We start from the raw sequence: 17,487 nt of genomic DNA, 5'->3' as shown, positions 1-17,487 counted from the left end.
TCCAGTCTCTATCCCAGGAACACCTCTTGACCTTTCAAACTTCAGAATGTAAGCCCTGCTGGTTGCAAGAACTCACAAAATTCAGTCCCTCTTTTTTCAATGGCTATGGGGAAATGTTTTCCTTAAGTGTTCCCCCATTTGTTCCACTCTCTTGTGCCCCTCTCCAAGACCATGGCTCCCTACCTCCTCTGCAGCAGCTGTGATCTGTTTCTCCCCTAACCCTTAGCTCTATACTTCTTACCTTCTTTATGTGGCCTCTTCTCTGCCTTTAGTTATGGAGTTTGTTCTCTCAGTTTTCAGGCGACTTCTGGAATATTTAAGATGATCTGATAGTTATATAGTTGTGTTTGTGGGATGAGGTGAAACTAGAGTCCTCTGTTTGCCATTATCTTCTAAGTTCTGTATAAGTTATTTATATATTTTGGGTACTTTTGTCTTATTGTGCCTATCATTTCCAAATATATTCCTCCATTCAGTAAGCTGCCTTTTATCTTGTTGATGTTTTCCTTTGCTGTGAAAAAGCTTTTTATTTTGATGTAGTCTCAATCATTTATTTTTTTGTTTTTATTCCCCTTTCCTTAGGAGATACTCCTAGAAAAATGTTACAGCTTATGTCAGAGAAATTACTACCTGTGTTCTTTTCAAAGATTTCCATAGTTTCAGGTCTCACATTGAGTTATTTAATCCATTTTGAGCTTACTTTTATGAAAGGTGTCAGAAAGTGGTCCAATTTCATTCTTTTCATGTAACTGTCCAGTTTTCCCAGGACCATTTATTGAAGATACTGTCTTTTTCACATTGTACATTCTTGCATTCTTTGTCATAGATTAATTGATCATATAATCATAGGTTTACTTCTGGTTTTTCTATTGTGCTCTTTTAATCTATGTCTATTTTTGCTCTAGTACCATTCTATTTTGATTACTATAGCTTTGTAGTGGATCTTGAAACCTGGAATTGTTATACCTCCAGCTTTGTTTTGTCTCATGATTGCTTTGGATATTTAGTGTCTTTTATGGTACCACAAAATTTTCATATTATTTGTTCTAGATTTGTGAAAAGTGCTATTGGTATTTTTATAGAGATTGTATTGAATCTCTAGATTGCTTTGTAGTATGAACATTTTAACAACATTGGTTCTTCCAATCCATGAGCATGGAATATCTTCCCAATTTTTTTGTGTCTCTTCAGTTTCTTTCCTCAGTATTTTGTGGTTTTCAGAGTATAGGCCTTTTACTTCTTTAATTTTATTCCTAGGTATTTTATTCTAGTTGGTGCAATTGTAAATGGAATTTTCATAAAATTTCTTTATGCTTCTTTGTTATGTGTGTAAAGCATTTCTGTGCAATGTCCACAATAGCCAAACTGTGGAAGGAGCCTAGATGTCCATTGAAAGATGAATGGATAAAGAATATGTGGTCTATATATAAAATGGAATATTACTCAGCCATTAGAAATGACAAATACCCACCATTTGCTTCAACGTGGATAGAACTGGAGGGTATTATGCTGAGTGAAGTTAAGTCAGTTGGAGTAGGACAAACAGTATATGGTTTCATTCATTCGGGGAATATAAAAAATAGTGAAAGGGATTAAAGGGAAAAAGAAAAAAAATGAGTCGGAAATATCAGAGAGGGTGACAGACCATGAGAGACTTCTAACTCTGGGAAACAAGGGGTAGTGGAAGGGGAGGGGGGTGGGGGAATGGGGTGACTGGGTGATGGGCACTGAGGGGGGCACTTGACAGGATGAATGTTGTGCCCAAGATTGCAAATCCAAGAAACCACCAAGGAGCCGACACCGATGCAAGTGCACGAGGGTTTATTAGCAAGCTCGAGCTTGGGTCCAAGTATACCCAACACAGTGGAGCAGGGACTTGGACCCCGAAGCGGGTTACAGCTGGGTTTTTTATAGGCTGGTCTAGGGGATTTTCAGAAAGGGTGAAGGAATTTCTCAAGTTCTGTTTACATTCTGATATGGGGCTTTCAAGGGCATTGAGCTCTGTTCTCATTCTAATATGGGACTTTCTACCACAGGCTGGGCTCTGTTGTCTTTCTGATATGGGATTCCCTGCCAAGGACTTTATGCAGTTTTTCCTGTAAAGTTCAACTCTTATTCACAGGGGCCTAAGATGGCTGTACTTGTGCTAATGCTAAACTTTAGGTGGGACGGCCTTAATTTTTCTCAGCCTCCACAATGAGCACTGGGTGTTATAGTATATGTTGGCAAATCAAACTCCAATAAAAAATACAAGAAAAATAATATAATAAATGTGTGTGTAAAGTTTTAACACACACACACACACACAAGAAAGAATTGCGACCAATTTCTGCATTTTGTTTTTGTAGCCTGTAAATTTACTGAATTAATTTACTATTTCTAGTAGTTTTTTGTTGGAGTTTTAAGGGTTTTCTTATAGTATCATGGCATCTGCAAGTAATAAGAGTTTTACTTCTTCCTAATCTATTTGAATATTTATTTTTCTTATCTAATTATTGTGACTAGGATTTCTAGTACTATGTTGATAAAAGTGACAAGATTAGACATCCTTTTTTGCTCCTAATCTTGGAAGAAAAGCTCTCAGCCTTTCTTCATTAAGGTGTTACCTGTGAGGTTTTCATCTATGGCTTTAGTATTTTGAGGTAGTTCCCTCTACAATACCACTTTGTTGAGAGTTTTTATCATGAACAGATGTTAAATTTTGTCAAATGCTTTTAATGCATCTATGGAAATGATCATATGATTTTTATTCTCAGTTTTGTTGATGTGGTATATGATGTTGATTGGTTTGTATTGAAACATACTTGCACCCCCAGAATAAATCCTACTTGATCTTGCTGAATAGTCCTTTAACAAATTGTTGAATGTGGCTTGCTAGTATTTTGTTGATTATTTTGGCATCAATGTTCATTAGGGATATCACCCTGTAGTTTTCTTTCTTTCTTTCTTTCTTTCTTTCTTTCTTTCTTTCTTTCTTTCTTTCTTCTTTCTTTCTTTCTTTCTTTCTTTCTTTCTTTCTTTCTTCTTTCTTTCTTTCTTTCTTTCAATGGTGCCTGCCTGGTTTTGATAACAGGGTGATGCTGGCCTTGTATAATATATTTGAAAAAATGCCTTCCTCTTTTATTTTTTGGAATAGTTTAAGGACAGTAGGTATTAACTTCTCTTTAAATGTTTGGTTGAGGGCACCTGGGTGGCTCAGGAGTTGAGCATCTGCTTTTGGCTCAGGTCGTGATCCTGAGGTCCTGGGATCAAGTCCTGTATCAGGCTCCCTGAAGGGAGCCTGCTTCTCACTCTGCCTATGTCTCTGTCTCTGTAATGAATAAATAAACACAATCTTTAAAAAAAATGTTTGGCAGAGTTCACCTCTAAAGCCATCTGGTCCAGGATTTTTTGGAGGGAAGAGTGGAGTGTTTTCATTACTGATTTAGTTTCATTACTTGTTATTAGTCTGTTTAGATTTTCTATTTCTTCATGGTTCAGTTTTGAAAGATTGTATGCTTCCAGGAATTTATACATTTCTTCTAGGTTGTCCATTTCATTGGTATATAATTTTTCATAATATTCTCTTATTATCCTTTGTGGTTTTGTTTCCATGTATCTTTTAATTTCTTCTTTGATTACTTTGCTGACACATTAGTTGTTTAATATGTTTAACATTCATATGTTTGCATTTTTTCAAATTTTTTTCTTGTGATTGATTTCTAATTTTTATTATTGTGATAAGATGTGTGATAATATTTCAGTCTTTTTAAATCTATTGAGTCTTGTTTTGCAGCATAACATATAATCTGTTCTAAAGAATGTTCCATCTGTACCTGAAAAGAATGTGTTTTGTGTTGTTTGGAGATGGAATGTGGTATGTATTTGTTGTATCCATCTGGTCTAATGTATCATTCAAAGACAGTGTTTCCTTATTGATTGTCTTCCTTGATGTTAAGGTCTTGTCTTATTGCTGTATTAACATCAAAATCTCTTTTTTTCCTTATTTTTACTTATGTGTTAGGTGTTCTAGGGTGCATGCACAGATAATTAAAATTGTTATATCTTCTTATTGGAATGATCCCTATATTATTATGTAATGCCCATCTTTATATGATGTTTAATATCTGCATATTTTGTATATTCCAGCTGTCTTTTGTTATTAGTTTCTAACTTAATTTAATTTACAACTAAGAGCATATTTTGTATGATTTCTATTATTGTAATCACTTGAAATGTAATTTGACTTTTTTATTCAGTGTGAAAATGTGCTTTTTTTAGGCACAGGGAAAGAACTCATGGGCAGAAAGAACTGCAATATGATTGTGAAGAGCAACTGAGTATATACTTTAGGTTGGGGGGTAGAAATAAAGGAAGTTTCTAAAGGGATTTTCATATGTTAAAGAATATTTACAGAATCCTGGATGTCTGGCTATTGTAAAGCTAAAGTTGCTTTTTGTCTCTAACAAATCTATCTTGGTAAATGTTTCAGGTGAACTTAAGAAGAATGTATATCCTTCTGTTGTTGGATAAAATATTCTATAAATGTCCATTAGATCCAGTTGATTAATGGTGTTTTTCAGTTCAATTATGCACTTCCTGAATTTCTATCAATTTAATATGTCCATTTCAGATAGAAGAGTATTGAGGTCTCCAACTATCAGAGTGGATTCATCAGGGTTTTTTTCCTGACGGTTCTATCAGTGTTTACCTCATATATTTTGACACTCTGTTAATAGGAGCAAACACATTAAGGCTTGTAAATGTCTTCTTGGAGAATTTACCTCTTTTTCATTATACCATACCTCTCTTATCCTTGACAGTTTTTCTTGATCTGAAATCTGCTTTGTCTGAAATTAATATAGCCACACCAACTTTTGATTGATTTTAGCATAGTGTATATTTCTCCATTCCTTTACTTTGAATCAATGTGTAGTCTTTATATTTAAATTGAGTTTCTTATAGTCAACAAATAGTTTGGTCTTAAGTTATCTACTCTAACAGTTTTCTTTTTTTAATTTTTATTTATTATTTATGTATTATAGTCACAGAGAGAGAGAGAGAGGCAGAGACACAGGCAGAGGGAGAAGCAGGCTCCATGCACCAGGAGCCTGATGTGGGATTCGATCCCGGGTCTCCAGGATCGCGCCCTGGGCCAAAGGCAGGCGCCAAACCGCTGCGCCACCCAGGGATCCCTACTCTGACAGTTTTCATTTTTTTAATTTTGGTTTTGATTTGGTTGTTTTTGCTTGATACATAATTATATAAAAGGTATATTGTAAGTAATGGCCAAAAGCATCAACATCCCTGATCACTGGAGTACATCGGGAAATCTATATCTCTAATAAGTGTGTCTTTTTTAAAAAAAAATTATTTATTTATTTATTTATTTATTTATTTGACACACAAAGAGAGAGACAGGCAGAGACATATGCAGAGGGACAAGCAGACTCCATACAGAGAGCCCGATGTGGGACTCTATCCCACGACTCCAGGATTACGCCCTGAGCTGAAGGCAGGCGCTTAACCACTGAGCCACCCAGGTGTCCCTAATAAGTATATGTAAACCAATAATTAAAGTGATTATTAATAATTGGATAGGTAGTTACAATATTTGTTAGTGTTTTCTAGTTATTGCCCTTGTTTTGTTTTGTAAACCTTGTCTTCCATTCTTGTATTCTCTGCTGTTAATATTTTATATGATTCTCTTTCTTCTCTTACCATATTAATTTTACTTGTTTAAAAAACCTTATGGGGTTCATCTGGAGTTTTCAGTTTTCATTTACAACTTACAAATTCATTTGCAAATAACACTATACCATTTCATGTGCAGTGCAAGTATCTTTTAGCAGAATAATTTCAATTCCTCCCTCTTATCCCTTATAACATTATTGCCATTTATATCACTTGCCAAAATATTGCTAATAATATTATTTTGAATATAGTATTATTTATTTTTTTAATTTTTTCATTTATGATAGTCACAGAGAGAGAAAGAGAGGCAGACACATAGGCAGAGGGAGAAGCAGGCTCCATGCACCGGAGCCCAACGTGGGATTCGATCCTGGTTCTCCAGGATCGCGCCCTGGGCCAAAGGCAGGCGCCAAACTACTGCGCCACCCAGGGATCCGGAATATAGTATTATTTCTAAAACAGATTAAGAGTAAGAAAAAAATATTTACCTTAATTTATTCTTTCTATAACATTCTTCATTTATGTAGTTCTGTTTCTGACCTAAATTATTTTCCTTCTCTCTATAGACCTTCTTTTAACAATTTTTTCTAAGGTAGATCTTTGGTATGGTAAAAATTCCCTCAATTTTTGTTTGAGAAAGTCTTTATTTACTTCTTCACTACTAAAAGGAAATTTCACTGGATTCAGAATTCTACGTTGGGTTTTTATTTTTTCTCTCAACATTGTAACTATTTCACACACTCTATTCTTGTTTGCTTGGTTTCTGATAAGTTCAACATAATTCTTATCATTGTGCCTGTATGGGTAAGGAGGATTTATTTCTCTGGTGTTTTAAAAAAAGATTTTCTCTTTGTTTTTGATACTGCATTTTGAGTATTATATATATAAATGTAGATTTTTTTAAATATTTATCCTTCTTACTAATCTCTGAGCTTCCTGAATCTTTTGCTCAGTGTCTCTCATTAATTCAAGAAAATTATCAGTCATTGATACTTTAAATGTTTCTTCTATTCTGTTTCCTCATTCCTTTTATTTTGGTATTCCCATTACATTTATGTGACACCTTTTGCAACCGTTGCAAAATTCTTAATATACAGCTCTCAGGTTTGTTGTTGTTTTTTTCTTTTTCAATGTTTTTTTCACTTTTTTTTCCACTTTGGGAAGGTTCTATTGAAATTCTTCAAATGTTGACATTCTCTGGTCTATTGATGAGCCCATCAAGAGGTTCATTTTGTTTGAGTGTTTCTGATTTCTAAGATTTACTTTGCTTCTTAAAATTTTCATCTCTCTTTCACCTTAGTGTTCTTTTATTTTGTTCTGATCTTTGATATCAATTTCTGGTGTCTGAAGTGGGCAGAATCATCTAGGGTCAAATTTACTTAGGTTGTGGTTGATATTCTTGAAGCAGCCTGCTCATACAGCCACGCTGCACTGAGCAAAATAACAAGAAAGAAGAACTCACTACAAAAGAATGAATTAGAAACAGTACACTCGGGGAGGGGGCAAGATGGTGGAAGAGTAGGGTCCCCAAGTTACCTGAAAACCTATGGATTCGGTCTGAGATTTAAAGAGAGAACAGCTGGAACGTTACAGTGAGAAGCATTTGAGCTTCTATCAAGGTAGGAAGATGGGGGAAAAAATAAAGAAATAAAAAAGCATCCAAGGGGGAGGAACTGGGCTAAGACCCACCGCAAGTGCCCACAGGACAGGAAAGCCCAGGCCCTGAGAAGCAGGAGCTTTAACAATCTTCCCAGAAGGAAAGGCGCTTGCAGGGAGTTGGAGCAGGATCCCAGGAGGGGCAGGGATGCCCTCAGGCTCCCAGGGGCACTAACAGAGGAACTGCGCCCTGGGGGAGAGCCCACCACACCCCACAGCCGAGCTCCCTAAAGGGCTGCAGTGCATGCCAGAAGAGGGCAAGGGAGCAAGCAACTCATGGCGGCTCTGGCAGTGGTTCCGCGTGAAGGGGGCTGTGGCCTCAGGCGCGTGATTCCAGCAGCGCAAGACCCAGAGCCCCAGATACTGGGGGAAACAACCCATGATCCAGCCCTCCGCCTGGGACAGGCAGAGGCCGGGAGGACATAGGACAGCGAGGACGCTCCTGCCGCTGGGTGGCCCTGAGCTGTGCGGATCTGCGGCCCACACCCCCGCCCCCGCCCCTGCCCCAGGAGCATCCAGGCCCCTGCAGACCGGGAGCTGTGGTAGTTACTATGGGAGTTGACTCTGGGGCTGGAGAGCTGGCTGCTGCCACTGTTGTTCCTCCTGGGCCCTCACAGGATAAACAACTCCCACTGAGCCCTGAACCAGGCAGGGGGCTGAGCAGGTCCCCCAGGTGCACACACCTGAGAATCAGCACAGCAGGCCTCTCACCCAGAAGACCAGCTAGAAGGACAGGGGAAAAGGAAGTTACTGACCAAGCAGCACTGGAAAGTTCCAGGGGAAGTCGAAGGATTTACAGTATATAGAATCAAAGAAAACCACCCCGTGTTTTTTGTTTTCTGTTTGCTTCCCCCTCTTTTTTTCTTTTTCCTTTCTTCTCCTTTTTTATTTTCTTTTATCATTTTTTCTTTTTTCTCCTCTGTCTTTTTCTCCTTTTTCCAGTACAACTTGTTTTTGGCCACTCTGCACTGAGAAAAATGACTAGAAGGAAAAACACACCTCAAAAGAACCAGAAACAGTCCTCTCTCCCACAGAGTTACAGAATTTGGATTACAATTCAATGTCAGAAAGTCAATTCAGAAGCACAATTATAAAGATACTGGTGGTTCTAGAAAAAAGCATAAATCGGAGAAGGACAAACAGTGTATGTTCTCATTCATTTGGGAAATATAAATAATAGTGAAAGGGAATATAAGGGAAGGGAGAAGAAATGTGTGGGAAATATCAGAAAGGGAGACAAAACATAAAGACTCCTAACTCTAGAAAACAAACTAGGGGTGGTGGAAGGGGAGGAGGGCGGGGGGTGGGAGTGAATGGGTGACAGGCACTGAGGGGGACACTTGACGGGATGAACACTGGGTGTTATTCTGTATGTTGGTAAATTGAACACCAATAAAAAATTAATTTATTAAAAAAAGCATTCAAGAGACTTCACGATTGCAGAATTTAGAACTAATCAGGCTGAAATTAAAAATCAATTAAATGAGATGCAATCCAAACTTGAGGTCCTAATCATGAGGGTTAATGAGGTAGGAGAACAAATGAGTGACATAGAAGATAAGTGAATGGCAAGGAGGGAAACTGAGGAAAAAAGAGAAAAACAATTAAAAGATCATGAGGATAGGTTAAGGGAAATAAATGACAGCCTCAGAAGGAAAAATCTATGTTTAACTGGGGTTCTGGGGGCGCCGAAAGGAACAGAGGTCCAGAATATGTATTTGAACAAATCATAGCTGAGAACTTTCCTAACTTGGGAAGACAAAGAGGCATTCAGATCCAGAAGACAGAGAGATTCCCCCCCCCAAAATCAATAAAAAATGTCCAGTCAACCAACATTTAATAGTGAAACTTGCAAATTCCAAAGATAAAGAAAAGATCCTTAAAGCAGCAAGAGACAAGAAATCTGTAATATTTAAAGGGAGAAGTATTAGGGTAACAGCAGACGTCTCCACAGAGACCTGGCAGGCCAGAAAGGGCTGGCAGGATATATTCAGGGTCCTAAATGAGAACAACAGCAGCTAAGAATACTTTATCCAGCAAGGTTATAATTCAGAATAGAAGGAGAGATAAAAAGCTTCCAAGATAGGCAGAAACTGAAAGAATATGTGGCCACCAAGCCATCTCTGCAAGAAATGAAAAGGGGGACTCTGTAATAGAAAGAGGATGTCCAAGGGAACAATCCACAAAAACAGGGACTGAAAAGGTATCATGATTACACTAAATTTGTATCTTTTAGCAGTAACTCTGAACGTGAATGGGCTTAATGACCCCATCAAAAGGTGCAGGGTTTCAGACTTGATAAAAAAGTAAGACCCATCCATTGCTGTCTACAATAGACTCATTTTAGACATAAGGACACATCAGGCTGAAAATAAAAGGTTGAAGAACCATTTACCATTCAAGTGGTCCTCAAAAGAAAGCTGGGGTAGCCATCCTTATATCAGATAAAGTAAAATTTATACTGAAGACTGTAGTAAGAGATGAAGAGGGACACTATATCATACTTAGAGGATCTATCCAGCAAGAGAACCTAACAATCATCAATATTTATGCCCCAAAAGTAGAAGCTGCCAAGTATATCAATCAATTATAACCAAAGTTAAGGCATATTTAGATAATAATACACTTATACTTGATGACTTGAATGTAACGCTTTCTACAATCGACAGGTCTTCTAAGCACAACATGTCCAAAGAAACAAGAGTTTTAAATGATACACTAGACCAGATGGATTTCACAGATATTTACAGAACATTACATCCAAAGCAAATGAATACACATTCTTCTCAAGTGCACATGGAACTTTCTCCAGAATAGACCACATACTGGGTCACAAATGAGGTCTTAACTGATACCAAAAGATTGCAATTATCCTCTGAATATTTTCAGACCATAATTCTTTGAAATTAGAACTAAACCACAGAAGAAGTTGGAAGGATTTCAAACATGTGGAGGTTAAGTACCATCCTGCTAAAAGATGAAAGGGTCAACCAGGAAATTAGAGAAGAATTAAAAAGATTCACTGAAACTAGAGAGAATGAAGATACAACCATTAAAAATCTTTGGGATGCAGAAAAAGCAGTCCTGAGGGAGAAACCACACACTCTGGGCAGCCGCAGTGGCTCAGCTGTCTAGCACAACTTTCAGCCCTGGGTGTGACCATGGGGACCCAGGATCCAGTCCCACAACAGGGTACATGCATGTAGCCTGCTTGTTCCTCTGCCTGTGTCTCTGCCTCTCTGTCACTCTGTCGCTCTCTCTCTCTCTCTCTCTCTCTCTCTCTGGCTTTCATAAATAAATAAATAAATAAATAAATAAATAAATAAACAAATAAATAAATAAATATTAAAAAAAGAAAGAAACAGTCCACTCTGCCACAGAGTTACAGAATTTGCACTACAATTCGGTATCAGGAAACAAATTCAAAAGCACAATTATAAAGCTACCGGTGGCTCTGCAAAAAGATAAAGGATTCAAGACACTTCATGACTGCAGGATTTAGACCTAATCAAGCCAAAATTAAAAATCAAATAAATGGATGCAACAGAAATTGGAGGACCTAATGATGAGGGTTAATGATGTACAAGAAAGAGTGAGTGACATAGAAGACAAGTGGATGGCAAGGAAGGATACTGAGGGAAAAAGAGAAAAACAATGAAAAGACCATGATGAAACGTTAAGAGAATATAATGACAGCCTCAGAAGGAAAAATTAATGTTTAATTGGGGTTCCAGGGGGAGCTGAGAGGGAGAGGGCCAAAAAGCATATTAGAACAAAAAATACCTGAAACTTTGCTAATATGGGGAGGGAAACAGGCATTCAGATCCAGGGGATAGAGAGATCCCCCCTAAAATAAAAAAAAAAAAGTTCAACACCTTGAGATTTAATAGTTCAGCTTGCAAATTCCAAAGATAAAGAGAAGATCCTTACAGCAGCAAGCTACAAGAAATCCCTGACTTTTATGGGGAGGAGTATTAGGGTAACAGCAGACCACTCCACAGAGACCTGGCAGGCCAGAAAGGGCTGGCAGGATATATTCAGGGTCCTCAATGAGAAGAATATGCAACCAAGAATACTTTATCCAGCAAGGCTCTCCTTCAAAATGGAAGGAGAGATAAAGAGCTTCCAAGACAGGCAGGAACTGAAAGAATATGTGACCTCCAAACCAGCTCTGCAAGAAATTTTAAGGGGGACTCTTAAAATTCCCCTTTAAGAAGAAGTTCAGTGGAACAATCCACAGAAACAAGGACTGAATAGATATCATGATGACACTAAACTCATATCTTTCAATAGTAACTGTGAACATGAAAGGGCTTAATGAGACCATCAAAAGGCGCAGGGTGTCAGACTGGATAAAAAAGCAGGACCCATCTATTTGCGGTCTACAAGAGACACATTTTAGACAGAAGGACACCTACAAGCTGAAAATAAAAGGTTGGAGAACCATTAACCATTCAAATGGTCCTCAAAGAAACCAGGAGTAGCCATCCTTATATGAGATAAACTAAAGTTTATCCCGAAGACTGTAGTGAGAGATGAAGAGGGACACTATCTCATACTCAAAGGATCTATCCAACAAGACGACTTAACAATCCTCAATATATATGCCCTGAATGTGGGAACTGCCAAATATATCAGTCAAGTAATAACCAAAGTTAAGACATACTTAGAAAATAATACATTTATACTTGGTGACTTCAATCTAGTGCTTTCTACCCTCGATAGGTCTTCTAAACACAACATCTCCAAAGAAAGGAGAGCTTTAAATGATACACTGGACCAGATGGATTTCACAGATATCTACAGAACTTTACATCCAAACTCAACTGAATACACATTCTTCACAAGTGTACATGGAACTTTCTTCAAATAGACCACATACTGGGTCACAAATCAGTTCTGAATCGATACCAAAAGATTGGGATCATCCTCTGAATATTCTTAGACCATAATGCCTTGAAATTATAACTAAATCAAGAAGTTTGGAAGGACTTCAAACACGTGGAGGTTAAGGACCATCCTGCTAAAAGATGAAAGGGTCAACCTGGAAATTAGAGAAGAATTAAAAAGATTCAAGGAAACTAATGAAAATGAAGATACAACCATTCAAAATCCTTCAGATGCAGCACAGCAGTCATGAGGGAGAAATACATTGCAATACAAGCAGCCATTCTAAAACTGGAAAGAACTCAAATACAAAAGCTAACCTTACACCTAATAGAGCTAGAGAAAAACAGCAAATACATCCAGGACCCAGCAGAAGAGGAGAGTTAATGAAGATTCGAGTAGAATCAATGAAATCGAGACCAGAAGAACTGTGGAACCGATCAACAAATCCAGGGGTTGGTTCTTGGAAGAATTAATAAGATAGATAAACCATTAGCCAGCCTTATTAAAAAGAAGGCAGAGAAGACTCAAATTAATAAAATCATGAATGAGAAAGGAGAGATCACTACCAACACCAAGAAAATACAAACAATATTAAAAACATATTATGAAAAAAAAACATATTATGAACAGCAATACACCAATGAATTAGGCAATCTAAAGAAATGGACGCATTTCTGGAAAGCCACAAACTACCAAAACTGGAACAGGAAGAAATAGAAAAGCTGAACAGGCCAATAACCAGGGAGGAAATGGAAGCAGTCATCAAAAACCTCCCAAGACACAAAAGTCCAGGGCCAGATGGCTTCCCAAGGGAATTCTATCCAACGTTTAAAGAAGAAATCATACCTATTCTACTAAAGCTGTTTGGAAAGATAAAAAGAGATGGAGTACTTCCAAATTCGTTCTATGAGGCCAGCATCACCTTTATCCAAAACCAGATAAAGACGCCAACAAAAGGAGAATTATAGACCAATATCCCTGATGAAAATGGATGCAAAAATTCTCAACAAGATACTAGCCAATAGGATCCAAGAGTACATTAAGAAAATTATTCACCATGACCAAGTAGGATTTATTCCCAGGAAACAAGGTTGGTTTAACACTTGTAAAACAATCAATGTGATTCATCATATCAGGAAGAGAAAAACCAAGAACCATATGATCCTCTCATTAGATGCAGAGAAAGCATTTGACAAAATACAGCATCCATTCCTGATCAAAACTCTTCAGAGTGTAGGGATAGAGGGAACATTCCTCAACATCTTAAATGCCATCTATGATAAGCCCACAGCAAATATCATTCTCAATGGGGAAGCGCTGGGAGCATTTCCCCTAAGATTAGGAACAAGACAGGGATGTCCACTCTCACCACTGCTATTCAACATAGTACTGGAAGTCCTTGCCTCAGCAATCAGACAACAAAAAGACATTAAAGGCATTCAAATTGGCAAAGAAGAAGTAAAAATCTCCCTCTTCACTGATGACATGATACTCTACATAGAAAACACAAAAGCCTGCACCCCTAGATTGCTAGAGCTCACACAGCAATTTGGCAGTGTGGCAGGATACAAAATCAATGCCCAGAAGTCAGTGGCATTTCTATACACTAACAATGAGACTGAAGAAAGAGAAATTAAGGAATCAATCCCATTGACAATTGCATCCAAAACCAAAAGATACCTAGGAATAAACCTAACCAAAGAGGTAAAGGATCTATACCCTAAAAACTATAGAACACTTCTGAAAGAAATTGAGGAAGACACCAAGACATGGAAAAATATTCCATGCTCATGGATTGGCAGAATTAATTTTGTGAAGATGTCAATGTTACCCAGGGCAATTTACACGTTTAATGCAATCCCTATCAAAATACCATGGACTTTCTTCAGAGAGTTAGAACAAATTATTTTAAGATTTGTGTGGAATCAGAAAAGACCCCGAACAGCCAGTGGAATTTTAAAAAAGAAAACCAGAGCCGGCGGCATCACAATGCCAGATTTCAGGTTGTACTACAAAGCTGTGGTCCTCAAGACAGTGTGGTGCTGGCACAAAAACAGACACATAGATCAATGGAACAGAATAGAGAACCCAGAAGTGGACCCTGAACTCTATGGTCAACTAATATTCGATAAAGGAGGAAAGACTATCCACTGGAAGAAAGTTTGCAATAAATGGTGCTTGGAAAATTGGACATCCACATGCAGAAGAATGAAACTACACCACTCTCTTTCACCAAACACAAAGATAAACTCAAAATGGATGAAAGATGTAAATGTGAGACAAAATTCCATCAAAATCATAGAGGAGAACACAGGCAACACCCTTTTTGAACTCGGCCACAGAAACTTCTTGCAAGATATATCCTCGAAGGCAAAAGAAACAAAAAGATAAGAAGCTTTTGCACAGCAAAGGATACAGTCAACAAAACTAAAAGACAACCTACAGAATGGGAGAAGATATTTGCAAATGACCTATCAGATAAAGGGCTAGTTTCCAAGATCTATAAAGAACTTATTATACTCAACAGCAAAGAAAGAAACAATCCAATCATGAAACGGGCAAAAGACATGAAGAGAAATTTCACAGAGGGAGACATAGACATGTCCAACATGCACATGAGATAATGCTCTGCATCACTTGCCCTCAGGGAAATACAAATCAAAATCACAATGAGATACCACCTCACACCAGTGAGAATGGGGAAAATTAACAAGGCAGGAAACAACAAATGTTGGAGAGGATGTGGACAAAAGGGAACCCTCTTACACTGTTGGTGGGAATGTGAACTTCTGCAGCCGCTCTGGAAAACTGTGTGGAGGTTCCTCAAGAAGTTATAAATAGACCTGCCCTACGATCCAGCAATTGCACTGTTGGGGATTTACCCCAAAGATTCAGATGCAATGAAACGCCTGGACACCTGTAACCCGATGTTTATAGCAGCAATGTCCACAATAGCCAAACTGTGGACGGGGCCTCAGTATCCATCAAAAGATGAATGGATAAAGCAGATGTGGTTTATGTGTACAGTGGAATATTACTCAGCCATTAGAAATGACAAATACCCACCCTTTGCTTCAACGTGGATGGAACTGGAGGGTATAATGCTGAGTGAATTAATTCAATCAGAGAAGGACAAACATTATATGGTCTCATTCATTTGGGGAATATAAATAATAGTGAAATGGAATAGAAGTGAAAGGAGAACAAATGTGTGGGACATATCAGAAAGGGAGACAGAACATAAAGACTCCTAACTCTGGGAAACAAACTAGGGGTGATGGAAGGGGAGGAGGTTGGGGGATGGGGGTCAATGGGTGATGGGCACTGAGGTGGGCACTTGACAGGATGAGCACTGGGTGTTATTCTGTATGTTGGCAAATTGAACAACAATAAAAAACAAATTTAAAAAGAAACTAATGAGAATGAAGATACAACCGTTTAAAAACCTTGGGATGCAGCAAATGCAGTCTCGAGAGGCAAATACATCGCAATGCAAGCATTCCCCCAAAAAATTGGAAAAAACTCAAATACACAAGCTATCCTTGCACCTAAAGGAACTGGGAAACAAAAGCAAATAAAACCTACACCAAACAGAAGAGGAGAGTGGTTAAAGATTATTGCAGAACTTAATGAAATATTGACCAAAGGAAATGTAGAACAGCTCAACAAAACCATGAGTTGATTCTTTGAAATAATTAATAAGATATATAAACCATTAGCAAGCCTTATTAAAAACCAAAGAGAAAGAACTCTAATAATAAAATCATGAATGAAAAAAGAGTGATCACCACCAATACCAAGAAAATACAAATGATTTTAAAAACATATTATGAGCAGATTTACATGAATAAATTATGCAATCTAGAAATGGATGAATTTCTGGAAAAACACAAACTACCAAAACTGGAACAGGAGGAAATAGAAAACCTGAGCAAGACAATAACCAATGAGGAAATTGAAGCAATCATCATAAATCTCCCGAGACACAAAATTCCAGGGCCACATGGCTTTCCAGGGGAATTCTGTCAAACGTTTAAAGAAGAAACAATACCTATTCTATTAAACCTGTTCCGAAAGATATAAAGGGATGGAATACTTCCAATCTGGTTCTATGAGGCCAGCATCACCTTACTTCCAAAACCAGACAAAGACCCCACCAAAAGAAATTATAAACCAATATCCCTGATGAACACAGATGCAAACATTTCAACAAGATACTAGCCGATAGGATCCAACAGTACATTTAGAAGATTACTCACGATGACCAAGTGGGATTTATCCCTGAGATACAGGGCTGGTTCAACACTCATAAAACAATAAACATGATAGATCATATCAACAAGAGAAAAAACAAGAACCATAAGATCCTCTCAATTGATGCAGAGAAAGCAATTAACAAATACAGCATCCATTCCTGAACAAAACTCTTCAGAGGGTAGAGATAGAGGGAAAATTCCTCACCATCTTCAAAGCCATCTAGGAATAACTCACAGCAAATAACATTCTCAATGGGGAAACACTGGGAGCCTTTCCCCTAAGATAGGGAACATGAGAGGGATGTCCACTATCACCACTGCTTTCAACAGAGTACTAGAAGTCCTTGCCTCAGTGATCAGGAAACAAAAGAAATAAAAGGCATTCAAATTGGCAAAGAAGTCAAACTCTCCCTCTTCGCAGATGACATGATACTGTACGTAGAAAACCCAAAAGAATCCACCCCAGGATTGCTAGTACTCATACAGCAATTTGGCAGTGTGGCAGGATACAAATTCAATGCCCAGAAATCAGGGGGCCTTTCTATACACCAACAATGAAACTGAATAAAGGGAAATTAAGGAGTCAATCCCCTTCACAATTACACCCAAAAGCATAAGATACCTAGGAATAAATCTAACCAGAGAGGTAAAAAATCTATGCCCTAAAAACTACAGAACACTTCTGAAAGAAATTGAGGAAGACACAAAGAGATGGAAAAATATTCCATGCTCATGGATTGGAAGAATTAATATAGTGAAAATGTCTATGCTACCTAGGGAAATGTACATATTCAATGCAATCCCTATTAAAATACTATGGACTTTCTTCAGAGAGTTGGAAGAAATTATTTTATGATTTGTGTGGAATCAGAAAAGACCCTGAATAGCCAAAGGAATATTGAAAAAGAAAACCAGAGCTGGGGGCATCTCAATGCCAGATTTCATGTTGTACTACAAAGTGGTCATCATCAAGACAGTATGGTACTGGCACAAAAACAGACACACATATCAA

The 17,487-nt window shown here is 37.9% G+C and overlaps 1 protein-coding gene across 1 annotated transcript in view; it reads right to left on the bottom strand.

Moving 5' to 3' along the window:
* Positions 1 to 17,487, bottom strand: part of DACH2 (dachshund family transcription factor 2) — a 688,250-nt gene that overhangs the window by 138,346 nt on the left and 532,417 nt on the right. The gene's annotated exons all lie outside the window — the stretch shown is intronic.

This window comes from Vulpes lagopus, chromosome X, assembly GCF_018345385.1.
Source record: "Vulpes lagopus strain Blue_001 chromosome X, ASM1834538v1, whole genome shotgun sequence".
Taxonomy (NCBI): domain Eukaryota; kingdom Metazoa; phylum Chordata; class Mammalia; order Carnivora; family Canidae; genus Vulpes; species Vulpes lagopus.
Note: the sequence above shows the minus strand (reverse complement) of the source record. Positions and strands in the feature narration are given on the sequence as shown.